Source organism: Triturus cristatus, chromosome 5_2, assembly GCF_964204655.1.
Source record: "Triturus cristatus chromosome 5_2, aTriCri1.1, whole genome shotgun sequence".
Taxonomy (NCBI): domain Eukaryota; kingdom Metazoa; phylum Chordata; class Amphibia; order Caudata; family Salamandridae; genus Triturus; species Triturus cristatus.
This window is the reverse complement of record NC_140588.1, coordinates 965,671,008-965,688,930: the sequence shown is the minus strand read 5'-3', so window position 1 is coordinate 965,688,930 and position 17,923 is coordinate 965,671,008. Positions and strand designations below refer to the sequence as shown.

Sequence of the window (17,923 nt, the reverse complement as noted above, 5' to 3'; positions counted from 1 at the left end):
GCCTTGTCGAGTATATTTGGGTATTGTATAGTTTTTTTCTTCAAGCTTGGCAACTCCAATTTTTAGATGGGTTTTGTTAAGTGCTTGATGCTCTTGCACCACACATCGTGTGCAAGAGCGACGCAAACCTTACATGCGATTTATGAAGCCGTGCAAGGCCACTTTGCATGGCCCTGATTGGCTGCATAAATCTAGAGTAAGGTAACGCAGTGCAACTCGCTGCGTTGCCTTACTCTGCCTCGGAAAAACGTTCCATGGGTGTTGTGTGGGTGTTTCCACGCAACTCCAATGGTTTTTGATGCATTCACAGATTTACCAGAACTGGTAACCCTGGGAATGCACCAAAAACATACGTCTTCTCAGGTGAGGCGTAACAAGGAGAAATATCTTTATTTCTCCTCGTTGCTTCCTCTTTCTATGTTTGCTGCATTCTGTAGCACACATAGAAAGAGTGCTGCATTCTGTAGCACGCATAGAAAGAGTGCTGCATTCTGTAGTACGCTGTAACCCCGCATCACGCCCGAGCAAGATTTCCAAGATGGCGCTCGCGACCAGCCTCCCAGAAGGGGAGGTTAACGGTCTAGCGGTTGGGATGGCGGGACATCAAAAGGGCGGAAGTGAAGCCGTGCGGGGGTTCGATGGAGAAGAGGACGCCGACGCCGAAGGAACGAAGAAGGACACCGACGAGGAGAAAGCAGAGGAGGACGCCGTCGCGGAGAACAAAGAAGCAGGAGAGAAGACCCTTAAGGATCGGGAGAACCGGCCCAACTTGCAGCGTGAGGACAAACCAGGAGAAGGAACCTCGACCCTACCGCCTAGAGGCACCGCGTACAAGTCTGACCGACCCGAGGACGAGAAGGAGGGCTTCAAGACCCCTACTGCCACGACCCAGGAAGGCCGTGGCCGAAGACAAGTACCCTTTGTGTAATATCTCACTACAGGGTGGTGGAGGCTGGGACACTGAGCGTTTACAACTGTCTGTCTCTAAAGGGGAACAGCACATCCCTTTCTTTGCACGTGTTGACCCTAAACTCAAATCCCCCGGGTGATGGTGACGGTATTCAATGAAAAGCAGGACAGCTTTATTGAGTTTGTTTATTTTTTTTACTTTGAGGGTCATTGCTCCTATTCTCCTTCCTTGACCTCACAGGACGAACGGAAATAGAGGAGAAGCAGACCCAGATACCAGTGCCACAGAAGGAGAGAGAACTCTAAAAGCACGCTGCCATTATTCCCCCCCTGCCGGACAAAGAAAGCACCATACATAGCTTATTAAAACAACCCTAGTCTGCCATTTACCCAAATAAGTTTCTGTAAACTTCGGACTGACCATTAAAAATCCCAACGAACACCACTTCTGCCAGGGCGTCTTATTACTGAGATGATCACACACGCATTGTTAGACCTGGCACCATTGGCGTGGGTCACCCTTCCATTTTTGTCTGTGCCTCAATGTATTTTTGTGCTGGTGTTAGCTGCTCAGGGCACTGTGCCACTGCCATCCAGTGCCACAGTGGAAGTGCTCCCTATGGGAAAATGTATTATGTGAATTGACTTCCATGTTTGGCTTATTTGGTTTACTATCAGTCCCTAGTAGAGTGCACCAGGGGTGCCAAGGGCTTGTATATCCAAATGCTGCTAGTGGGCTTGCAGCACTGGTTGTGCCACCCACAGAAGCAGCGGGGTAAAATGTGTCTAAGGTCTGCCATTGCAGAACCTGCATGCAGTCTGGTACTGTTATGCTGACTGGGCAAGTGTCCCCACTTGCCAGTCCCTAAACCTTCCCTTACCTTCATGTTAGTCACCCCTATGGTAGGCCCTAGGGCAGGGTGCATTGTAAGGATAAGGTAGGACATGCCCTGAAGTGTGTGGCATGTCCTAATAGTGAATTACATCCATTTTCGTTTTTCACTATTGTAAGTCTACCTGCTCTCCATAGGCCAGAATGGACTGCTAGATTATAACACTCTATAATCCTAGCAGGCTCAGGAAGCATGGTAGAAATTCGTGTTTAGTATGCCTGAACTCAGAATAATAAAATATATCTTTTAGTGAAGGTTATTTTAATATCCTGGGTTTGCAAATGCTACTTTTAGAAAGTTAGCCTTTGCGTGCCTAACCATTTCAGTCCGCCTCTGGAGGGGAGGGCTATCTTCTTTGTGTGTAGCTTGAGTGACAGGGCTGGGAAGTTCCAGGAGACAGGCTGGGGCTACCAGGTGGTGAATAGAGAGATTACACCAGGATGGGTGGGAGGAGTGCACCTTGACTCTGAATAGGGCAGTGATCTGCCACCACAATGCTGGCTCCACCCCCTGGGGAGCGTCTGATGTCTCTGCCCTGCCTGCTGAAAGAAGAAGCCAGAGTCCCAACAACAAAGTGCTCCTCACTGAAAAGAACTGGACTGGGATTATGCAAAGGCCCCCCTGGCCTGTAAAGACAAAAGAAACTTGGTATAAATGTAGGAGCCCTGCTCCTAAGAAAACAGATCCTGATTGAACCATGAAGAAACTCTGCCTGACCAGAAGGACCTGGAAGAAGCTGAAGGAGGAGTAACTTTCCCTGACCTGGGGGATTGGCCTGCAGTTGGTGCCTTGCTGAGAAAGGAGAGGAAAAGACTGAAAGAGACTTTGCACTTTGTTTTGAACTATCTCCAAGGGCTTGGAAGAAGAGCTTGCCCCCTGAACTGAGTCCCAGGACCATTGGACTCATCTGTCTTCCAAAACTGAGTTGCCTGGACAATTCTTGCTTGTTTCCTGCTGGATTTGGCCCCAGTACGACTCGTACCCCATCCGCCACGAAGCCGTGTCTTTGCCGCCCGGCACCGTGCGTCTACGCTGATCCAAAAGCGATAGTACGCGCCGTATCCCTCCCGGCCGCATCGCACCTAACCTTCCCCGCCGATTCGAGACGTACAACCTTGGCTGCCTAATCCTGTACGCCGGACCCAAGCTTCGCTGTCCCGCAGGTACGGTCCGTACGCTGCTAACGTACTGCCCGTGCCGTACTCAGAGCTGAGACGCTGCATCACGCTGATCCTCCCCGTACACTGTACGGCGCCGAGAAGTGTCGCCGCCTATCCGCACCGAAGGTACGGCTCGAACGCCGAACGCCACGGACTCTGCAAGCTGATCCGGGCCATCCGCATGTATCCCTGAAGGTCCCGTACCAACGCCGCGTCCCGATGCCGAGACCCGACCAGCATCTGAATACGCTGCCGAACTACGACCCGGACCCATCAACTTATCCCGCACTGTCCGTCGCGGACCCCACAAACTTAAGGTACTTTGTTCTGTTCGCACCGCCGCGTGCACGTCACGGACCCCGGAGTCCGCCACGATTGTTTGACTTGTACTTTCCTTGTTTTTAATGCCAACGAGTCGCACATCCAGGTACGAACCGTACAGAGCCTGAAAAGAAGCATAATTGACTAAAAGAAGCCTATTTTTGTATTTTAAGCCTTTCTACAAGAACATTGAACTATGAAATAATACTGTGGTCATTTCTAATCGTTATTCTGGTCTTGTGCTAAGCCTTATATAAAGAAACCTATTTTTTGATACAACCTTGACTGGTGTCCATTTGTGGTGTGTCATTGTATTACTGTATGTGTTCACAAATGCTTAACCTATGACGCCTTGAGAATAGTCTTGACTGCTTGCGCCGCACTACCTAAAGGGTGAGCAGGGGTTATTTGAAAGGGTGATCCCCTTATCCTGACTTAGAAGTAAGAGTCCCTGCTTGTCACCGGTGCATACCTGTGCCAACCAGAGATTCCCAATTCTAACATTGGTGGTCAGCGGTGAGGATTTGAATTTGCATTTGTGATTCATGTACAGTGATTAAGTGAGCGCCACGTAGTGAGTTCAGACCGATAACGCAGCCACACAGTATTGATTTTTGTTTTGCTGAAGAATCTCCACTTTAAGAAACCATGCCTAGCTCAGTCAATGGAGGCAGACCGGCCTCTATATTCTCTGGGGTTGATGACATAGATTGGGAGGAGAGGGCACTGCTGAAGTGCACAAGTGAAGTCTTGAAAGGATACCTCTCCAAGTACAGAATTAACCAAACTGGATTGAAAAACAAGGAGCAGTATACCAAGGCGCTGAGGGCCTGGTACGAATCCAAGTTCCAAGAATGTGCTGGAGGTGATACCCCCAGAAGGTGTTTCTGAGCCTAGCAGAGGCCTGTCGCCAGAGGAGATGGCCGACAGGAGTGCTGCAAGAGCACATGAAGTGGAGATGGCGAAACTTCAAATGGAGATGGAAAGACAAAGGCTGGCCATGGAACATGAGGAAAAAATGAGGGAGTTGGATCTCAAGGCCAAGAGTTTAGACCGCTCTCCCTCTGGTGGCAGCAATTTAACAGAGTCAAGGGTGCACTTTCCTAAAGATGTAGTGAAAGAGTATTACAAGCAGGATGATATTGGGCAGTGGTTCAGGGCCTATGAAGTAGCCATGTCCTCCCACCGGGTCCCTGAGAGAGATTGGGGAGCGGGGTTGTGGGGAAGGTTCCTGAGGGGTGGGACACACTGCTGGATCTCCCCTCTGATGTCACCACATCCTATCCACACATGAAGGAAGCTCTGATGACAAGGTATGGGTTAACTCCTGAATTGTACAGGCAGAGATTTAGGGAATGCACCAAGAAACCTGGTACCACTTATGTAGAATATGTGACTTTTTTTTCCAGAGCGCTAGATGGTTGGGTGAAGGGTAGCAAAGTAAATGATTACCAAGGGCTGTTTGATCTAATTGCATGGGAGCACTTGTCGGATAATTGTTTTCCTGAGCTACGCCAGCACCTGATTGATAGCAAGCTGACTAACCCTAGGAAGCTTGCTGAGGAGGCGGACCGCTGGATCAGCACCAGGGTCCACAAGGGTCCCTTGGGAGGCCCCGCCAAAGGTGGTCAGGGTCCCCAGCAGAAGAGTAGGGGGGACAAGGGTAAACAGAGGGAGTTCTACAGAGGGCCCCAAAGTAATTCCCAGGGGAACCAAGGGAAAGGTTCTCAGCCACCCCCACCCCCGAAGCAGACCGGGACCCGACAGGTAACCCTGTTCAAAGAGGGCCCCCCAGATGTTACAAGTGTAACAACCTGGGGCACTATTCCATGGATCCCAAGTGCCCCATGTTTGGTAAACCAGCACCCCCTGGTGCTCCACCCCCCAAGCAAGTGACTAGTGTAGCCTTTGGGAGGGAGGTAGATGTCCAAGGGGAGGGGGCTCCCGTACAGATGACCCTAGTCTCATTAGGAGACAGTGAGATGGTCGCTGAGGCCCAACTGCCCCACAAAACTCAAAAGTATGGGCAATGGGTGACCATAAATGGCCAAAGGGTGGGGGCTCTTAGAGATACAGGAGCCAGTGTGACTGCTGTCAAGCAACACCTGGTGTCTCAAGAGCAGGTTGTCCCACACGCATTCTGCCGTGTTGTCAACGCCGACAACACAGAGAGTCAGTGTCCAATGGCTCAGGTTCCCTTTGAGTGGGGGGGGTCTCTGGTACTCTGCAAGTGGCTGTGAGAGCGGCCATGCATGTTGATTGTCTATTAGGTAATGATTTGGAGAGCTCCCCTTGGGAAAAGGTGGAGAAGACAACTCACCTGCGGATGGTGGGTTTACCTGATTGGGCGTGCGTGACCACCTGGTCGATGGCAGCCAGTAGGGGTGTTGAAGGGACCCTGGAGCCTGAAGGAGAGGCCCAGGAACCGGCCTTAGGGAGAGGGCGCAGGAGGCACGGGAAACCGGCTCCTAAAGTTCCCACGGCCCAGGAGGAAGCAGACCTTGAGGGGGATGCCCTGGAGCCTACCGGGGAACAGATAGCCGAACTGGGGGACCTGCCTGAGCTGACCCATTGGCAGCAAGAAGGAGGCCCCACCAGGGAGGAATTCTGCAGGGAGCAGGAGTGCCCCTCTCTAGTGGGTATGCGGCAGCAGGCTGCAGCCCAGGTCAATGGTGATCAGTCCGGTACTCACTTAATCTACTGGGAGAACGACCTCCTGTACTCAGAGCCTAAAGTTGCTGAACCTGGGTCAGCCCGTGCGCTGGTGGTACCCCAGAAGTTCAGAGCCTTCCTACTGGGGCTGGCTCACGACGTTCCGTTAGCAGGGCATTTGGGGCAGGACAAGACCTTCGAAAGGCTTGTCACCCACTTTTATTGGCCTCAAATGCGCAGGAGTTCTGACACTCACTGCAGGACATGCCAGACTTGCCAGGCAAGTGGTAAGAGTGGAAGGAATCTGAGGGCTCCACTCCAACCTTTCCCAGTGGTCAGTACCCCATTCCAGCGAGTGGGGATTGACATTGTGGGGCCACTGGACCCCAAGACAGCCATGGGCAACAGGTTTATTCTGGTCTTGGTGGACCATGCCACCTGGTACCATGAAGCCATCCCTCTGAGGACAGTGACGGCCCCCGTGGTGGGACGGGCACTGATGGGAATTTTCTCACGAGTAGGATTCCCTCTAGAGGTGGTGTCTGACAGGGGGACCGATTTCATATCGAAATATATGACATCCCTTTGGCAAGAGTGTGGTGTGACGTACAAGTTCACCACCCCTTACCATCCCCAAGGAAACGGGTTGGTTGAGCGCTTCAACCGAACCCTGAAAGGCATGATTATGGGTCTTGAGGAACCCATGAGGCGTAAGTGGGGCGTCCTCTTACCATGCCTTCTCTTTGCGTACCGTGAGGTGCCACAAAAGTCTCTGGGGTTCAGTCCCTTTGAGCTGTTGTATGGCCACCCAGTACGAGGACCTCTTAGTCTGGTCAAGGAAGGCTGGGAGCAATCTCCCAGGAAACCTCCCCAGAATGTATACAGTTACATGCTGGCTTTCCGGAACCAGACTAGGCGTTTCAGGCAACTTGCTGAGGCAAACCTGGAAGCCAGCCAGGAGGAAATGAAGCGGTGGTACGACCAGAATGCCACTCTGGTTGAGCTTCAACCTGGTCAAAAGGTATGGGTCCTGGCCCCTGTGGAGCCTTGTGCACTCCAGGACAAGTGGACAGGACCCTTTGAGATTGTGGAGTGCAAGAGTTCTGTCACCTACTTGGTGGACTTGCAGTCTCCGAGGAACCCCTTGAGGGTCCTCCATGTCAATCGACTGAAGCCCCACTTGGAGAGGTCCGAAGTGGGCATGCTCTTGGCCACAGATGATGGGACGGAGGAGGAGTCTGAGCCTCTTCCTGACCTCTTGGTAGCCTCAGAGCGAGACGGGTCAGTGGATAGAGTTAACCTCTCACCCACCCTGACCCCTGAGCAACAGGATGACTGCCGCCAGCTGCTGGGGCAGTTTCATGACCTGTTCTCCCTGGTTCCTGGTATCACAGATTGGTGCGTCCATGATGTGGATACAGGAGATAGCTTACCTGTGAAGCACAAGGCTTACAGGGTAACTGACAGGGTCAGAGCCTGCATCAAAGAGGAGGTCTCAAAGATGCTTGCTCTAGGGGTGGTTGAGTCCTCCAGCAGTCCTTGGGCCAGCCCAGTGGTCTTGGTCCCAAAGGCTGCCTCGCCGGGTGCCACACCCGAACTCCGGTTCTGTGTGGACTACAGAGGACTCAATTCAGTCACGAAGACTGACGCGCACCCCATCCCCAGAGCTGATGAGCTCATCGATCGGTTAGGGGCTGCACGGTACCTCAGCACGTTTGATTTAACGTCTGGGTACTGGCAGATCGCCTTGACTGATGGGGCCAAAGAGAGGTCCGCATTCTCCACACCAGATGGGCATTTCCAGTTCCGGGTTATGCCATTTGGGATGAAGAATGCCCCGGCCACCTTCCAGAGGTTGGTCCACCAGGTGTTGGCTGGGCTGTCCGAGTTCAGCGCAGCATACCTGGATGACATCGCAGTGTTCAGTGGCACATGGGAAGAACACCTGCGACATCTCTGGAAAGTGTTGATGGCACTGCGCAAGGCAGGCCTCACGATCAAGGCAAGCAAGTGTCAGATCGGGCAGGGTTCCGTGGTGTACTTGGGACACCAAGTAGGGAGCGGCCAGGTGGTGCCCCTACAACCCAAGATTGAAACCATCCTGGCATGGGAGCCCCCAAAGACCCAGACGGAGGTGAGGGCCTTTTTAGGACTCACAGGGTACTACAGGAGGTTTGTCAAGGGGTATGGCAGCATCGTTGCTCCCTTGACAGAGCTGACTTTGAAGAAGCAGCCCAGAAAAGTGATATGGACTGACACTTGTCAGAAGGCCTTTGACACCCTGAAAACTGCCATGTGCACGGCGCCCGTGCTCTTGGCTCGTGACTTCTCCAAAGAATTCCTTGTGCAGACAGATGCATCAGAGCATTGTGTAGGGGCTGTTCTCTCACAGATCACTGAGGAGGGCTTTGACCAACCTGTAGCCTTTATTAGTAGGAGGTTACTTCCCCGGGAACAAAAGTGGAGTGCGATTGAGCGAGAAGCATTTGCTGTGGTCTGGGCATTGAAGAAGCTAAGACCCTACTTGTTTGGGTCTCACTTCCGGGTTCAAACAGACCACAGGCCCCTCAGATGGTTGATGCAGATGAGGGGTGAGAATCCTAAGTTGTTGAGGTGGTCCATTTCCCTACAGGGGATGGATTTCACGGTGGTTCATCGCCCCGGTACAGACCACGCCAACGCTGATGGTCTTTCCAGATTTTTCCGCCTTAGTGATGAGAACTCCCTGGGGTAGGGTAGTTCTCCCCACATTTCAGCTGGAGGGGACACTTGTTAGACCTGGCACCATTGGCGTGGGTCACCCTTCCATTTTTGTCTGTGCCTCAATGTATTTTTGTGCTGGTGTTAGCTGCTCAGGGCACTGTGCCACTGCCATCCAGTGCCACAGTACAAGTGCTCCCTATGGGAAAATGTATTATGTGAATTGACTTCCATGTTTGGCTTATTTGGTTTACTATCAGTCCCTAGTAGAGTGCACCAGGGGTGCCAAGGGCTTGTATATCCAAATGCTGCTAGTGGGCTTGCAGCACTGGTTGTGCCACCCACAGAAGCAGCGGGGTAAAATGTGTCTAAGGTCTGCCATTGCAGAACCTGCATGCAGTCTGGTACTGTTATGCTGACTGGGCAAGTGTCCCCACTTGCCAGTCCCTAAACCTTCCCTTACCTTCATGTTAGTCACCCCTATGGTAGGCCCTAGGGCAGGGTGCATTGTAAGGATAAGGTAGGACATGCCCTGAAGTGTGTGGCATGTCCTAATAGTGAATTACATCCATTTTCGTTTTTCACTATTGTAAGGCTACCTGCTCTCCATAGGCCAGAATGGACTGCTAGATTATAACACTCTATAATCCTAGCAGGCTCAGGAAGCATGGTAGAAATTCGTGTTTAGTATGCCTGAACTCAGAATAATAAAATATATCTTTTAGTGAAGGTTATTTTAATATCCTGGGTTTGCAAATGCTACTTTTAGAAAGTTAGCCTTTGCGTGCCTAACCATTTCAGTCCGCCTCTGGAGGAGAGGGCTATCTTCTTTGTGTGTAGCTTGAGTGACAGGGCTGGGAAGTTCCAGGAGACAGGCTGGGGCTACCAGGTGGTGAATAGAGAGATTACACCAGGATGGGTGGGAGGAGTGCACCTTGACTCTGAATAGGGCAGTGCTCTGCCACCACAATGCTGGCTCCACCCCCTGGGGAGCGTCTGATGTCTCTGCCCTGCCTGCTGAAAGAAGAAGCCAGAGTCCCAACAACAAAGTGCTCCTCACTGAAAAGAACTGGACTGGGATTATGCAAAGGCCCCCCTGGCCTGTAAAGACAAAAGAAACTTGGTATAAATGTAGGAGCCCTGCTCCTAAGAAATCAGATCCTGATTGAACCACGAAGAAACTCTGCCTGACCAGAAGGACCTGGAAGAAGCTGAAGGAGGAGTAACTTTCCCTGACCTAGGGGATTGGCCTGCAGTTGGTGCCTTGCTGAGAAAGGAGAGGAAAAGACTGAAAGAGACTTTGCACTTTGTTTTCAACTATCTCCAAGGGCTTGGAAGAAGAGCTTGCCCCCTGAACTAAGTCCCAGGACAATTGGACTCATCTGCCTTCCAAAACTGAGTTGCCTGGACAATTCTTGCTTGTTTCCCGCTGGATTTGGCCCCAGTACGACTCGTACCCCATCCGCCGCGAAGCCGTGTCTTTGCCGCCCGGCACCGTGCCTCTACGCTGATCCAAAAGCGTTAGTACGCGCCGTATCCATCCCGGCCGCATCGCACCTAACCTTCCCCGCCGATTCGAGACGTACAACCCTGGCTGCCTAATCCTGTACGCCGGACCGAAGCTTCGCTGTCCCGCAGGTACGGTCCGTACGCTGCTAACGTACTGCCCGTGCCGTACTCAGAGCCGAGACGCTGCATCACGCTGATCCTCCCCGTACGCTGTACGGCACCGAGAAGTGTCGCCGCCTATCCGCACCGAAGGTACGGCTCGAACGCCGAACGCCACGGACTCTGCAAGCTGATCCGGGCCATCTGCACGTATCCCTGAAGGTCCCGTACCAACGCCGCGTCCCGACACCGCGACCCGACCAGCATCTGAATACGCTGCCGAACTACGACCCGAACTTGTCCCGCACTGTCCGTCGCGGACCCCACGAACTTAAGGTTCTTTGTTCTGTTCGCACCGCCGCGTGCACGTCACGGACCCCGGAGTCCGCCACGATTGTTTGACTCGTACTTTCCTTGTTTTTAATGCCAACGAGTCGCACATCCAGGTACGAACCGTACAGAGCCTGAAAAGAAGCATAATTGACTAAAAGAAGCCTATGTTTGTATTTTAAGCCTTTCTACAAGAACATTGAACTTTGAAATAATACTGTGGTCATTTCTAATCGTTATTCTGGTCTTGTGCTAAGCCTTATATAAAGAAACCTATTTTTGATACAACCTTGACTGGTGTCCATTTGTGGTGTGTCATTGTATTACTGTATGTGTTCACAAATGCTTAACCCATGACGCCCTGAGAATAGTCTTGACTGCTTGCGCCACACTACCTAAAGGGTGAGCAAGGGTTATTTGAAAGGGTGATCCCCTTATCCTGACTTAGAAGTAAGAGTCCCTGCTTGTCACCGGTGCATACCTGTGCCAACCAGAGATTCCCAATTCTAACACGCATCGAAAGAGGAATATGCCTCTAAGGATTGTTTTTGCCCAGGAAGGTGTCCCTTCTCCAATCCTGCTTACAATGCAGGCACCCTTGCCTGCGTTGGAGCTAGGGTGCCACAAGGGTACCGGTTCAGGGGAAAAGGCAGGAATGTGCTGCATAACTATAAATACGGGGCATTCCTGCCCTTTCCCTGTCACACAGTGCAGCAAAGTGACATGCCACACTGTGTGACATTCTCATAAATAGGACCCTAAGGGGCAGATCTACAAGTAAGTGCCGCAGCGTGGCAACGCAAGCCTTTTACGCTGCGGCACATCCGAAGTACAGGAATGCAACATATTTACAAGAATACGTCGCATTCCTGTGCACTTCCCTGCGCCGGCGCACAAACTGCAGCCATGCGCCGGTGCAGGCCCTCTTGCTCCATGGTGCAAGGATGCCTGCGTCATGGGGACATTGTTTTTGTGCAGGAAGGGGCACCTTCCTGCACAAAAACAATCACTACAGGCATTTTCCTCTTTCAATGCATGATGTAGAATGCAGCACGCTTTGAAAGAAGAAAAAACGTGGAGAAATGAAAAATTTCTACTCGTTGTGCCTCGCTACGCCTCCCCTAGGGAAGCGTAGCATTGACATACATTTCCAGATTCACGATTGCTCGCAAATCTGGCAATGTGTCTCGTTCAATAGCTGTTGCGTGGTAACACCCACAGCAACACCCATGGAACGCCCCTTCCACGCAAAGTGCTGCGTGTGAAGGGGCCATATTTACAAGGAGAGGAAAAGTCACGCAGGATGGCTTATCCTTTCCTTGTAAATATGGATGTACTGGTGGCGCAGGGGGGTTGTAAAGCTGCCCCTAAATTTATAACTTTGGAATGTTTCTTTAATTGCGCTCCATTGACGGGATCCCAAAGCTGTGTGTTTTTTTGCTCTTTCTTTGTTGTTTGGTTTTAATGGAGGTAAACAATTTGGTGTTTGGCAGATTTTTTTATTTATTCTATTGCAGAATAGTGGGGCATATATGTGGCTAAGGATTTACCTTAAAGTGGAATGATGGTGGTTTTAGAACATTGTAATGGTTTTGTTCAACAGCAGGGTTCTGTCATTCTTGTGCTTTGTTTGGACTTTGGTGAGTAGTTTAATGAACCTGATGTATTTTCTGTGATACTAGTTGATTTTTTTAATGTGCACGATAGTGATTGTTTACAATTGGCCTATTCTGCAATGTAGTGGATTCCCTGTGAAATAAAAGGAGTAGGACTTTTTATTATTTGGTCTAGACAGAAATATATTCCTTCTCTTGTTCTAGTTGGTTCCAGTGGAAACTGGAGTTTGTGAACACATTCTTGTGTGAAACCCCAGACTGTCAGTTATATTTGTAAATATTTTTATAATTTTCCCCTCCACATTTCATTACGAAAAGCCAGATGAAAAAGTGCCCAGAAAGGTGGTTAAAACCTGAGAAAATCCACATACAAACACCAACTCCTATGTACTTCCTTTGTACCGAGGGTCAAGCCCCATTTTTGTGGAAGTGAAGACATTTAGAAGTTTGTATAAAAAGCGGAAATCTTCACTCTCTATGCGCAGGGTTCCTCAATAACTCAAATACACCCATCACTTGCCCCTAAAAATAAATGCTGACCCAGATGTCTTGCCCTACCACGTACCTACATCTGAGCTCCTTTGCATTGGAAAGGCCCTTGAATCAGCCATCTTGAAACCTAGCAGAAGCAAAAGGGCAAGCATGCCCATTGATACTGCTAAACATCTGACACCATCGACCACAAAATCCTCCACAACAGGTTGATGACACGTGCAGGAATGGGCAGGGGCACAATCCTCACATGGACCACTTCTTTGATGGCCAATCATACCTACCAAGTAAAGTTTGGCCAGTTAAACCTAAAGCTTGACCTTTGCCTTCATAACTCTTCCTGTGTCCACTTTGAATGCTGTGCTTTGAACACCTACGATGCATGCTTCCTCCATTATCTTTTTTTAAAACATTTTTGATTAGTTTTACATTTAACTTATCAAGCACGTATGTAGGCACAATCTTGGTACACAAGACATTCTTTCAAGGTGTACATGAAACATCACATAGGCTCTTTATTACATGTGTCATGGTATTGTGGGAATGCCAATTATCAAAATATATAATCTGAAGAGTTCAACCATATTTTAGGGTGTTTTTTTCTGTACCCTTGTAGCCTTATATACATGTTCCTCAATCTTTGCACAGTAATCCGTACCACTTGTCCATCCAATGATGGTGGGTGTCCTCTCATCTGGCCAATACTGTGCTATATTCCTTGCAATCTCATAGCCCATAGCCACCAAGCCTCTAAATTCCTCCAATATCCCCAAAAGAATCCATGTGGGGTCCATTTCCAGTGATCTACCCACGACTCCCCCCACAGTTCTATAGATGTTGTTTCAATACTTCCTCAGTTCAGGGCACTTTCATAATGTGTGTTAATACGTACCACAAGGATGTCCACCTTAGTCAGGGTCTCTCTCTTCCCATACACCCTAGTCATGTCGAGCATGTGAAGGTATCTCAACTGGAAGCAGTGGTGTCCTAGAATTGTTGCAGTGAAATCTGAGAGACTTCACTGCACCAATCTTATGAGGCTTTATTGCGTGGGAACGCCCACCCTGCATACATTATACGTGACACAGGTATAATGTGGCACAGGGCTTTACAAGGTCACTCATATGCCTAAATGCGTCACTTTGTGAATACGGCGCAACGTGGCGCAAGATTCACGATGAAAGTACGTCAAGAAAATCACGCACTGGTGGCGGTAAACTGTAATAAGGGGCTCAGCATTAAGCCCCTCTGTATTTTTCCCCTATGATGGTGCACAATGGCTGCCATCTACCAACGCAGGCACCCTTGCCCCAAGGGTTATTGTGTTGCGAAATTGATTGATGTTGTGGCTCTTTCTCTACTCGGGACATCTGCAGGTGCGTCTGGACTAGTGGAGGGCGGGAGTGAACCAGTTGGCCTTCTTAGACTGTTGTTCACCTGGTTTATCCTTGAGGGGTGCCTGGGTGTCGGCACAGTTAGAGATTCATTGGTGGAGGTTGTGTGCTGCGGTGGTGTCTGTAAGCGTTGGCGGAGTGGTGGTGCTGAGGGAGTTAATGAGAAGTTCTTCTGTGGCATTGATTCAGCTGTGACGGGGAGGGGGCAATGATGGTGGTGGTGTACGGTGGGCATGGTGAAGGCGTGATGTATACAATGATGGTTGGTCTGGGAGAGTTTGGTGGTGTGAATGTAGTTGAGTGTTCCCACTGGCGGAGAAGTCGGGGTTGAACGTGTGTCTGGCTATGTGGGTTGGTGCGGTCACTAGCTGCTTGATTCTGATGTTGGTGAGTTTCTCCAAGAGGGTGGTTTTGTTCTGGTCACTGGGGCTGTCCAGGTGGAAGTTGAGGTCTCCGAGTAGGATGTACTCGGTGGATGGGAGAGCTGGGGTGCGATGAGGTCTACGATGGCATCGGTGAATGGGGGGTCATGGGCCATGTGGCCTGTAGATGAGGGTGCCTGCTGAGGGTGGTGTTGGCTTTGGTCTGGATCTGGAGGTGGAGGTGTTCTACTGTCTCTGTTGGGTCATTAGTGTGATTTTGCAGACAATGGCAATGCTTCCTCGTGGGCAGTCAAGGGGGGTCCTTGCGCCTGATGTTCTAGCCGTCGCAGATCGCGATGCCCGGTCTGGAGGGAGCAGAGGATGGCCCAAGTTTACGTGAAAAAGGCAATGTCTGAAGAATTGGCATTAAGGAGGTCCCAGATTTCAGTGGCGTGTTTGTGGAGGGACCACGCATTCAGGACGATGTAGTTGAGACGGTCGGGTGCTCAGTTGGTCGGCTGGGCTGTGAAAGGCGCTGGTGTGTTGATGTGGCAGATGTGTTTTCAGTTTCGGAAGGGGAAGGGTGCAAGGGGATTCCTCGGTGATGCTAGATGGCAGGTGGGGTGGTGGCCAGGGTTGTGGGTGAGGAAGGTGCTGGCGTCATATTGGTGGAGTGTTTGGGAGCCAGGGTTCCTTGCACTGTATGCGGTTCCATGCGCAGACAGCGCAGACGGGCTTGCCTCTGGCACACATTTGGCACACCAGTGGCACACCCGCTGTGCATGGCTGCACAGTGGCCGCCATTAAGTAGTGATGCAGGGCGGGTTGGACCGCTGGGAGGTGGGAAATAAGGGAAAAGACACTGGACGGGCTGGGTTGCGGGGGATCACAGCGTCAACAAGGGAGAGGACAGGGAAAAAGGAACAGAACATAAACACAGGAAAGACAAAGTCAAACAAAGCAACAACAACAAAAAATACAGAGCCAAGGTTGACAGCAACAGAGAATAGCAGAAAGAGGGACAGGAACAACAGCAAAGAGGGGCAGGGGGGCATTCAAGCAGCAGAGCAGTGACCCTCTACCACTGGACCACCAATGATGAGGCACAGACAGGAGCCTGCGGGGGGAGGAAGGCGTCAAACAGCTGACCATCGTGTCAGAGGAACCAGCAGCAGAAGATGAGGACAGCAGCAGCAACTACCAGACAGCGCTGTGCTATGGGAAAAGCAAGTCACTAAGGGATAGTCCCCTGTGCACCCAAGAGCTCAGTACCAGGGGGAGAGGAAAGGCAGCACCACCCAGTTGCCACATCCGATCTAACAGTGGTGACCAGATTCTGTGTTCCCCAGTTCCCTTGCGAGTAACGGTGGATCAAGCTGCATTCCCAGGGCCTGTTCCCGAACTGGCCCCTGTGCCCCGGCACCAGCTACCACCAATAACCGACCTCAGCGACTTGAGCCAGTTAGTAGAGTCCCCCAGTAGTCTTGTGTGGTGTCCTCGGCAATGTGCGTCCTCCACAAGGCAGGGATTGCACAGGGCACAGTGTGCGCCACCAACCGGTGCAAGGCCTGGGCCCGACATGACCCCCAGGCCTCCTCCACTCGCCGTCCTACCTTCTCCTCACCTGGAAATCGACACCGGTGCTCTCTCTGAATCTGTGACTCAACCAGCAGGAGCCTCAGTCAGGTGGGATTTCACAATCCTGGGTACAGCAGTCGCTGCCAAGTCCGCTGGGAAACCTCCTGATGCAGGTGATGCAACAGGGCCCCCTTAGGCTTGAGGTTGCAGTGCTCCCACCACACAAGTTTGGCGTAGCTCAGGGGCCTCACCATCCACAGCATCCAACAAGTCCCACATCCTTTGGCCTGTGGTGCAGAGAGGTGCGGCTCACCATTGGCAATCTCCTCTGTGCACCCCGCTGTAGGGGTGTTGCATGTTCTGCGATGCAGACGTCCCTATGTTGGTGCACAGGAGTGCCTCTACTGATCACAGCTCCAAGGGGCACTAGGTTGCCTTCTCACATGGGTCGGCAACGTGTCTCCATGCAACCTGCCGGACTTCACCACCAGGTAAGGGCGATCACCAATGCCTAAATGTCTACCGCCATGGACCAAAGGCTTGGTCCCAACATGGCCCGCCTCCACCATCAGGCTGCAGCAACTCCACAGCACCTCCGCCTCCCATTTCAGGTCCCAGACGCAGGCTTAGCGAGTCCTCCAGGCCCCAAGGACTGTTCAGGCTTCCAGCCTTTAGCTGTCATGATGTCGCAAGGGGAATGCTATGAAAAATGATGCATCACTGGTTTTCCCCATTGATGCGCCTCTTTACATATAAGGAGCCCTGAATCTGCATGTCCTCTTCCCTTCAGACTCTGACTGGTCATCCTGACTGTTGGGGGTTTGTTTACATGTACTGAACTTGACCTAGCTGCTCCATTCTGCATTCCATTGTTTTTCTTTTCTTGTTGTCAATGGTGGTGGACTTATAGGCTATTTTTTCCCCTAGAGGCAGAAAAGTGATGTTGGGCTGCTTAATGTGAGTTTTTTTGCCTCTAATTAGCCGTTTATCACTTTTCTCTAGCTAGCGGCAACATTGTTATCGCCTTAATGCTAGAGTCAGCAGCAGTTTTCACAGCCGCGTGCAGATTTTACCGCCATGTAGTGACATATTGTAAATACGTTGGTACCATGGCGATAGTTTTCAGCGATACGCAGTGGTAAGACAATTGCTGCTAACTAACCCCAACGCTAGTTAGCGGCAATTCTTGTAAATATACCCCCAAATGTCTCAAAGGGTTGATATACCAATTAGATCCCAATGGCGCAAATCCTAAGAGACCTGCTGTGTATGCAAGCCATGTTACAGGAAGCGGAGGCCTCGGCATAGCTGTTGAACCATTTGATGTCTTTGAGAGCTACATGCCAACAAAGCATAGGGAGTCTAGATAGAGGTGGCATGTTGTGTGGTACAACTCTGATGTAAAGTAAATTTAGAATTCCGTGTATGTTAATTAAGCCAAGCTCCACCCTATTAGATGGATCTCCTCTGTCACCATTTGAGCTGTCGCTAATAAGCACTATTTGTGTAGCCCAGGAATCTGATTTTATGTCGATCCATCTCAACCATACATCATATGTCGGTTGGCAACATTTCTCAATTGAAATGAGATTTGTGGTATTGTGCCGTTCCACAACTAATTATTGATCCCACTATTCTCTGGTAAGAGAAAAATACACAATTTCTGATTTGGATGATGACTCTGTGAGATAACCTCTTTTTAACTTCTGACTATGGTATATTTACAAACTGATACATTTAACATAGTACTCTATAGCTGATCATATGAACTAGGTGTACTTGGTGGATTGATGAATTCATTAACACATCACAAATATTTTCAAAGTTTAAATACACTGCAAACTACACATACCCGTGTATTTTGCAGTGTATTTAAGCTTTGAAAATATTTTAATTGGTATCGGAGCC

General features: G+C 50.5%; 1 protein-coding gene across 4 annotated transcripts in view; it reads left to right on the top strand.

Moving 5' to 3' along the window:
- GUCY2F (guanylate cyclase 2F, retinal) overlaps positions 1 to 17,923 on the top strand; it is a 347,423-nt gene that overhangs the window by 205,277 nt on the left and 124,223 nt on the right. The window lies entirely within an intron of this gene.